The sequence below is a fragment of the Cibotium barometz genome, chromosome 30 (genome assembly GCF_041138505.1).
Source record: "Cibotium barometz isolate CiBa-2024 chromosome 30, ASM4113850v1, whole genome shotgun sequence".
Taxonomy (NCBI): domain Eukaryota; kingdom Viridiplantae; phylum Streptophyta; class Polypodiopsida; order Cyatheales; family Cibotiaceae; genus Cibotium; species Cibotium barometz.
Genome location: NC_141075.1, coordinates 28165227 through 28174364, shown reverse-complemented (window position 1 = coordinate 28174364; position 9138 = coordinate 28165227). Strand labels below are relative to the sequence as shown.

Here is a 9138-nt window from a genome sequence, read left to right as displayed (position 1 = left end):
GAGCTACGTACTCACACGTAATATAGAGAGAGCATGACCAAACATGGATGCTTTCTTTTAGCTTTATTTGACATGTGAGGTGAGCAGCGGGATCGATGGTGCAAGGTTGGGGATGGGATGATCCGGGGACTAAATGGCCGTCGAATTCAAGATGGCAGACAGGTGGATGGTCATCGGTGATCCCAAGTGGAGAGTAATATTAGGTGCCGGAAATTAGGCGCCTTACTCAAATCATTGCTATGAATGGTAACAAGACAACATCACACTATACAACTCGCACGAAGGCACCTCAACATGCACGTTGTTCATTGTTCACGCATCTATTATCAAATAGTAGTGCTATCCCGATGACCATAGCCAGAGTTACAATGTCACTGCATGCCTGCTTGCTCCACTTGCCTCACAACCCTGAGGCTACCTGTCAGAGTGCCATAGCCTGAGAATCGACCATGCATGACCGACCATCACTGTGGATCCGTTTCCTAAGAGGCCATCATCCCCATAGCCATAGGAGGAGGCCATAGTCCTCAGCTTATGTCTATTCTCTGAGCCTGCTCCACCTACTCGTCCATGCGATAGCCTCATCACACAATCGACATACCAATAAGAATCAATGCACCATTGGTAATCACTGCACCTCTGTCCCCATACATAGCGCATACAAAGGCATATCAGAGATTAAAAAAAGCATTTAACACTAAGAAAAAGAGAGGAAAAAAGCATATACATAGAACTTACATAAAAGATTAAGAGGAAAAAAGAGGGTTTACCTTCTTGTTGAAAACAAAGCCAAATGAGCAAGCATGAAAAATTCCAATCCTATAAAATAAGCACGTAGAATAAAGTTAACTAACAAAAAAGATAGAAAAGTGAGAAGAAGAAGACAACTATCAAGACCTGCGTATGTGCATAGAGATTGAAACAAATGTGAGAATAGAGAGAATATACCCTTGAAGTTACCTTTCACCATAAGACTTGTATTTTTAAAGATAAAAGCACATAAATGAAAGAGAACATGAGTTTGATGCTTGAGATGCTTGAGGTATAGGAGATGAAGGGAGAAAAAAAAACAACTTTAATGCAGGTTTTAGAAGAAAAAATATGCAAAAAAATGACACGTATCGTATGAGAAAATTATATTTTAACAATACACGTGGTTATATATATGCAGCTACCACGTATATAACCACACTCGACAGTAACCACCTGTATAGCCACGTACTAAAAGTTCTCTCTCTCTCTCTCTCGCGCGCGCGCGCTCTGTCGCAAATCCGCGTTCTGGGTCTGCTCCAATAGCACTTGGTGTTTCCAAACTAAATTTATTATACTCTGTACTGACCTCATCGAGACTTGTCAGGGGGAGCTCATCGAGACTTGTCCTTACCAAAAAAGGAAACAAAAACTTAATGAATTTGATACTGCTGGTGCATAAGAGAATAATCACCTTCCGGTAGCTCGCATAAGCGAGTACGAGCTTAGAGAAGTTGGGGTGCGCGATAATCTTTGGTTTCTGTCTTTCCATGTCCGATGCCGATACACTTGCACACTTGCAAGTTATGAAGTAGATGCACCTGGCCTGAGGGTTCTAGCTGGTTGCACTCTTTTCCAATGAGAGATGCCTCCATTTTCAATGTTCTTTCCTGGTTACTTAAAGTTACTAGTACATTCCCCACTACCTCATCAACATGGTCATCCAAATGTTCTTTCCTGGTTTATGTAATGACTGATAAAGAGCATGAGCCTGTGTAGTGGCAACGACATACTGCTCATTTTGTTGCCCTTCCTCGTTCATCAGAACCGTAAAGGAGCCTGTCGCTCCCACATAGATCAACGGATCACAAAGCGTTGCGATCGCTGTTACACCGAATCTCAAAGAGCAGTTCCCTCTGGTAGCCTCTCGGGCAAAAATTATCCTGTTCGATACTGCAATAGTAATATCACTATCGAAAGAAAGGTGCTAAGAAGCTTCTGCGTGGCGCAAACAAGATCAACGGTTACCGTCCAAGTCCTACCATGAAGGGTTAGGATTAAAGTTTAGCGTTAATAGGAAAGATATGGTCGTTGCCCACTATTCTTACCAGCACAAGCAGTGACCTTCAGAGCCTTGGTTGGGCAGCGTAAAGGTACCAAAGATATCCACGATTAGATAAAAGAAGCTTCAAGCTCTGCTGGGTTAGGAAGCGAACATAGAATTGACGGAATTGATAGCTATGCAAAAAGCTTGGACACTCTGTGGAGAGTTTGACTCTCCCGTTGGCAAGGCGTGATGTTGATCATGAGAAAGTGATGAAAGGAGGGGAGGGCTCGTGGTAAGAAGCCGGGAAATAAGTGAATGGGTCGGTACAAGATGAGCGGTGAATTGCTAACACAGACGGTGGTTGACAGGCTGACAGCGTAGAGCAAAATAGGCTTGAGTCGAGGAAGACGAGAAACTTACCTCCTGGCTGCGTTGGGTCGGATCACCAATGCCATTCTTTAAACTTCACAGTACACTCCCGCGGCCCGGCTTATAAACGTGGTTTGACGGGCGTCCTCCCCCTCATGGGTCCACTGGTCCCAGCCAGGACTCCTAGCTGGAGCCATGTGAGAACATGCAGGGGGAGGTCGAGGACGACCAGTTGATGAGCCATTCCTCCGTCCTCGCGCACTTCGAAAAACCTTTCCTCAGTCCTCGCGCTCGCTGCAGCGAATGTCTTTGTTTCTTAACCTTAATCAATCCAATGCCTCCAGCCATTAATTAATTCCACTTTCTTTTTTCCGTCCTCGCGCTCGCTGGCAGCGAATCTCTTTGTTTCTTAACCTTAATCAATCCAATTCCTCCAGCCATTAATTAATTCCTCTTTCTTTCTTTTTGTTTCATGACCTTATGCACATGGGAATTTGACCGGTTACACACACCATACTAACCACACACCCCCCCAGTACCATAAGGGGTACCATCCTTTCAAATATTGGTCACTTTATAGGTAGTGGGCTAGTCGCGGGGACGAACCCTACAAGTTAGTATTGAGTACAGCTTTGGTAGAGCTGGGCATCGCAAAAGCTGAGTCAGGATCTTTGATGTCCATGGCAACCATCATCCCTAATCCAAAGCACGAGATTGAAGGGCAAGCATTGCACACTCTTGTCGCCTCAAGATCACAAAGTGGAAGGTGGAAGCAAAAGTGCCATGATGATAGAACGATGACGACGTGCCCACCTGCATACGAACACACCCTTAGTATAAGATGTCCCGAAGAGGATTTGAACCCAAGACCTCCCTGTAGAAAGTCCAAAGTCTTATCTGCTAGGCTATCACCTTGGAAACATTCCTCTTTCTTTTCCAAAACTCAACCCCCATAAGTTAGTTCCCCACGTTCGTTACACACCTCATTTTAAAACATTGAACAACACATCGAATTGAGCACCAAATTGGAAACAAAATACAATACATAAGCTGGGCCTATCTTGCCTGCCATGACCTACGCAAGCAATGATAAAGTTGATAGTGAACGCTAGAGCCAGTGACACTTCTACAGAAGGGTCTAGGACCTTAATCTCCCCTTCCCTCTTCCATCTCTAACGAAGCATTGGGTCGGCCACCTTGTTGCACGATATTCCAAGTGCATGTGATAGTATCAGTCTGGAGTCTGGTCTCTTGGACCCTACACTCATCACCAATGTCTTCTTTTGTTGCCGAGGAATTGTGTCTTTTTGGCACTTATAAACTGTAATTAGCATTTAGGCTACCCACCTAAAGCGAGTATGCCATCTTCTCTTCAAACCTTACGATGCCCTTATGCATAGCCTTTCAAAAAAAAACTATTTTATAGGCAGGTGTGCCAAGTTTTAAATCATTTTGTAACTTGCCCAGGAACCGTCTCCACACAACCAAATTCCCTCAAGAAAAGTTGGACAAAATGACCTTCTTTTAAAAAAATAGTACTTTGTGTTTATTGGTCCTTTTCTATGTGTAAAGAGTGAGTGCGCCCAAAGACATGGATTCGAGTCTTTTCATTGGCTATTCAAACCAAAAAGTTGGATAGTCCTCTGTGTAAGTGACATGAGACCGTAGAAAAACAAATATACAACTAGCTAAAAAAACACGACTCATCTATGTTCGTTCAATTCTTATCTTAAAGTTGTCATATAGATCTTGTAGTGAGCATCAATTAAATTTAAAATCATAACACTTTTCAGCGTTTATCACCTCAATAGGTAAGTTCTCGAGATTGGGCTATAGATACCACAAGGCGCATGAATTGGGCAACTTGTAAAACTACTCTTCACAAAATTAACAGCATAATTGCTTGGGTTTTAATCCAATGGTTTGAGTTTACCTTACAAGACCATAGAAAAACATGTATATGCAACAAATGGCTTTTTATAGGAATTTCAACCTATATATGCTAAAAAAACATAACTATACAAACATCCTATGATCCTCAAAGTCTATTGTTAATCATGTTCATCCGATTATTCTCTTGAAGTTATCATCATCACCTTGAAACTAATTAAATGAAGCAACGTAAAACTTTTAGGTGGTTACCACCTCATGAGGTAAGTCTAGGAGACATCACTATAGGTATAACAAGCCATATGTAATCAATGATCAAACATTAGAAACTTTGGGGGGAGGGGGGTAAAAAACTCATCAAAATTTTTTTTAAAGGTCCCTTTGGGTTTAGCCTTATGGTTTTAGCTTAAGCACTCTCAAAAGGGTGGTCTTATGCTAGACACTATACCCTCATGGTTTTAGCTTAAGCATCTCAAAAGGGTGATCTTATGCTAGACACTATACCCTCATTATATGGGAGGTCACATGCTTTGGTGCGTGTTTTATACAAGTGGGAATAAAGGTTGCAACACCTATATAATATATGTGTTATCGAGGATTAGTTCAATACTGCTATACCTCATACAATAAAAATGATCAACAATAATACTATTCAAAGCTAACTCTCTGTATCTTAGACTTAGACTTAGACATCTTTAAAGACATGCACTAAAACAAAATGAGAGTATAGTAACGTTATTATAACTACAATCCTTGGTAAATGTTAGGATCGTTTCACTGCTAAGATGCTGTCATATTCGATGCAGTGCGAGCATTGCTCAACAACGCTAGCATTATTAGCAACGAAATTTTGCTGCAAGGCAATGTTATTTTTCCTATTGTAAATGCTGTTGAGCAAAAAAAATAAACCTCCAAAAAGAAACCTAAGGGAGACTTGGAGGTTCTCACAGAACTCCCCAGTCTACACCAGCTTTTAGAAAAGTTTTCACTACTACATGATGCTTATGTTCCGACGGCGAGTTTCAACGTTTCCTTCAGCGTCAAAAATAAAGTTTATATTAATGTGGGTAATAGCATTGGAAAGAACATCCACGAAAGCATCGAAAATGCCATCGGAATTCTTTTTCAAATATTTTATTTTCAGCTTATTTATATCTTAACCAATATATATGTTTTTTTTCTCACTTTTGGTATACACAATACTTGTAAAAGTAAATAAAACCAAAAAAAAAAAGAAAGTTTATCTCGTGGAGGTGATTCATGGTCTTCGCACACCCTTTCTGCACACACAAATACATTACGATCAAATCATAACATGTGAGAATATTTGCATGTTTATAAAATCAGTGGCCCCAAAAAGATATATTTCAACGAAAAACCCTCCATCTTCGAATCGTGCAGGAATTAAAGGGGCATCTTAGATCTCTTAAGTCCTCCTTAAATATTATCTGCTCACGATGCTCTGGTAGTACAAATGTGTCTTTTTGGTCAATCAATATCTCTGTGGAGTCCACTTGAACTAATCCGGATTTGTTTGTTCGTACGGTTACATATGCTCCTGTTGTAACTACCTTGAACCACTTAACATCAAAGATAAACATATGAAACTTTCTAAAGCCAACCTTGATGATATCTTGAATGGTTCCAAAGTAATTAATCATGTTCACATCAGTATTTGAATCACTTGCACTAGTCCTACTTTCCTCCATGAAATTTGCTTTAACACCACAATCGGATTTTGTTCTCTTCTTATCGATCCGCTCCACTTGAAAATGGCATCCATGTGACCATAGTGCTAAAACGTTTCGGTACTAAAAGAAAATAACACATCGTTAGTTTATGGAAAATTTGTAAAAAATATTTGGAGAACATGTGATCGTATCAAGGCTTAGAATGAATGAAATCACCTACACGGTAGTCACAACCATATGCATGCTCTTGTTCCTCATCTGTTATAACTTTATCACAAGGTGTTTCTTCTTGTAGTAAGGTTTGTTGGAGCCATCTACTTGACGGGAAGTTTGGAAGTATAGGTTATGGTTGGCGAGCCGACTCCTTCGAAATAATTGACGAGCTCAATTCCTTTCGTTCTTGGCCTCTCCATACCACCTTTCTAACAGCTCTTCCCATAGTGAAGGTGGCGTGAAATCAAAGTTGTGGAACTATGAACTTCGTGTCTTTTACTAGCATACTCTATCAATGATCTTTTTATAAAGGCCTCTAAGGCCCTCTTAGCATTAGTCCAACTAGGAGCCCATGCTCTTGTTATTAGCATATCATTAAGCCCCTTTTTGAAAACATCCTTGAGATCAAGGTCTTCAAAAGCTAAGCTAGATATGGAGATGGACCTTGAATATGAGAATAAAGAAAGGAAAATATTTATTCCCATTTTCAATGACATAAAGTCCAAATGCTCTACAAAAGCTTCTTAGTGAAGCAAATGAATCTTTACAAATGGAAAGTTTACGTTATTTTGCAAACCTAAAAAACACTTAAGTGTGATCTTGACTCCATAAGATCTTATACTCATAAAGCTTCAACTCATCAACTGCACCATGCATAGCATAGACTACACCCTATGACATTGCCAGCCAAGTCAGTAGAACCCAAGAGTAGGTGTAGGTTCACGCATAAAGATATGTTACCATAGTTGACAAATATTCATAGATATACTATCAAATCTGGCAATCTAAGCTACATTTCCTCCGGCCCCATGTTTTTTGATGATGTACTTATCCAATTGCGAATAGTGTGCCAACTTTTGTTATGTGTACTACCTATCAGCCTTGATATTCTTGACTACCTTCTTCCACTCTTTCACTGAGCACTGAGCGGATATGCCTGTTCCTTCCTTCATGCATTTATTTATATGTTACCTCTTGTTGTTTAATATCCTCATGATGTAATCTCTAGTAAAATGCATGCCAGGAGGATTAGGAAATTGCTCATATATGCATTCGATAATATATAGTCAAAGTCCTTGTTTCTCTTTTTCCCCCAATGGTTTAAAGGCATTCTTATATAATTCAATCACTACTTGGAAAAGCTATAGTAAAAAGAATTCCCTTGAGCCAGCTAGGGCAGGTTCTTCTTGCGTAGGGCAAGGTCCCACACTCGGGGCCTTGCCCATACTAGGGTGTGTTTTAGCCTTCTCTTTCTACCTCTTTGCAAGCATATGTGTCTATGAGAGAGAGAGAGAGAGAGAGAGAGAGAGAGAGAGAGAGAGAGAGAGATGATCAGAGAGAGAGAGATAGATAAAGAGAGAGAGAGAGAGAGGGGGGGAGCCGAGGAGGGAGAGAGGATGGTATAACTTCCATCATGCTCTTTGAAGGAGAAAAAATGCTAGCTCCTCCTCCTCATCTAACTAAGGTGCACTTGGCTGTTTTTAACACTTTTATGCTGAAAACACAACTTTGGCCATTTTGAATGCTCTCAGATAGACCTTAGAACTCATTTTTAGAAAACCATCACTCAGATATGTTTTTATAGAGAATTAGAAGTCCGAAAACTTTGTAGTTTTGACTTTTGTTTAAGTTCCAAATAGATTGGAAGATATTACTCTCTCAAAGAGACCAGTTGTTAGGCTTTGCCTTACAAATTGCCATCAAGATTGACTATCTTATCTATATAAACCAGATGGACTAACGCATAGACTGGATGGACTAATGCATAAGCAGAGTTAAGACTTAGCTGTAGTGACTAGAGATGATCTTGCTAGTTAGAACATAATAATTGATTCTGTTAGAAGCAAAGATTCTCATGTGACTTAAAAGACTAAGAGAAGTTAAGGACTGTTTGAATTAAAAGCTTGTCTCTATACTTGAGGTTGAATTTGACTGATTTGAATATGCTTGTCTTAAAAGATTGTGGATTAGAGATGAGTGTAAGATGATAAGAATGACTTGTGATTGCTTTGTTTTGAAATAAATGATTGATATGCATATGTATGAATGATTGATATGCATGTGTTTGATGATGAGACTCCACATGAGATTTTGAGATTCGGGCCAATCGTCCTTAGACAGGAAACATCAGACAGAAAAGGAAATTTATGCCCTCTAGGAGCCATGTGGTAGGACCCAAAGAGGATGAGATTCAAAAAGAGGCATATCCAGGATATCCGCGATGTCTAGTGCGGAGGTTGGGTGGACGGGCATCAGAGAAAGCCCTAGATTGGTTGGATTTTGGTCATTATGACTTATCATGTTGTCGAGTATGGTAATGATAACAGAATGTTTGAGATAGACACATACATGGTGATTGATTGAGATGATATGCTTTAATTGATAGAGGTTTTATTTCTGGGAATGTTTGTTTGAGATTCTATAATTCTTTTCTTATATGATAAGAATCTAAGATATGACATGCATGCTTCTTTTGCTATTTTAGAGGGTTGATTTGATTGTATTACAGTGTATAAATCAGCACGATTAAGTGAGTTTTAATGTCTACTTGGATTAAGTTATACGCTTAAGATATGGCTAGATTTGGAAACGTCACAGTTGGTATCAGAGCATAGGTTGGGCAGTCCGCACTTAATTGTGGATGTTGCAGGTCTTGGGTGACACATTTTATTTTTTATTTTTGTGATAGAACCTGAAGTTTCTTTTCTTTGAAAACGCGTTTGCAATTTTGTTGAATAGTCACAAGATGGCTTAAAAATCCGTCTTATAATGAGAAAGGAAATTTATCCAAACTAAGAGAATACAAATGGGTGAAGAAGAAGAATGGTAACCAGTCTTTCACATATTTGTCTCTAGAGATGGTGAGAAAGACACGTCATGAAGGCCTTTGCTTCCATTGTCTACAAAAGGGTCATAAAACTGAAACAAGCCAACATCACATAAGGTACGTGTGGGATT

The 9138-nt window shown here is 39.7% G+C and overlaps 1 long non-coding RNA gene across 1 annotated transcript; it reads right to left on the bottom strand.

Moving 5' to 3' along the window:
• Positions 1-217: 217 nt before the first annotated feature.
• Positions 218-1049, bottom strand: LOC147621351 (uncharacterized). The gene is made up of 3 exons (XR_015269885.1): positions 949-1049; positions 771-819; positions 218-639 (listed from the first exon to the last, which is right to left on the bottom strand). It is a non-coding gene; the product is annotated as an uncharacterized LOC147621351 (long non-coding RNA).
• Between the last annotated feature and the right edge of the window lie 8089 nt (positions 1050-9138).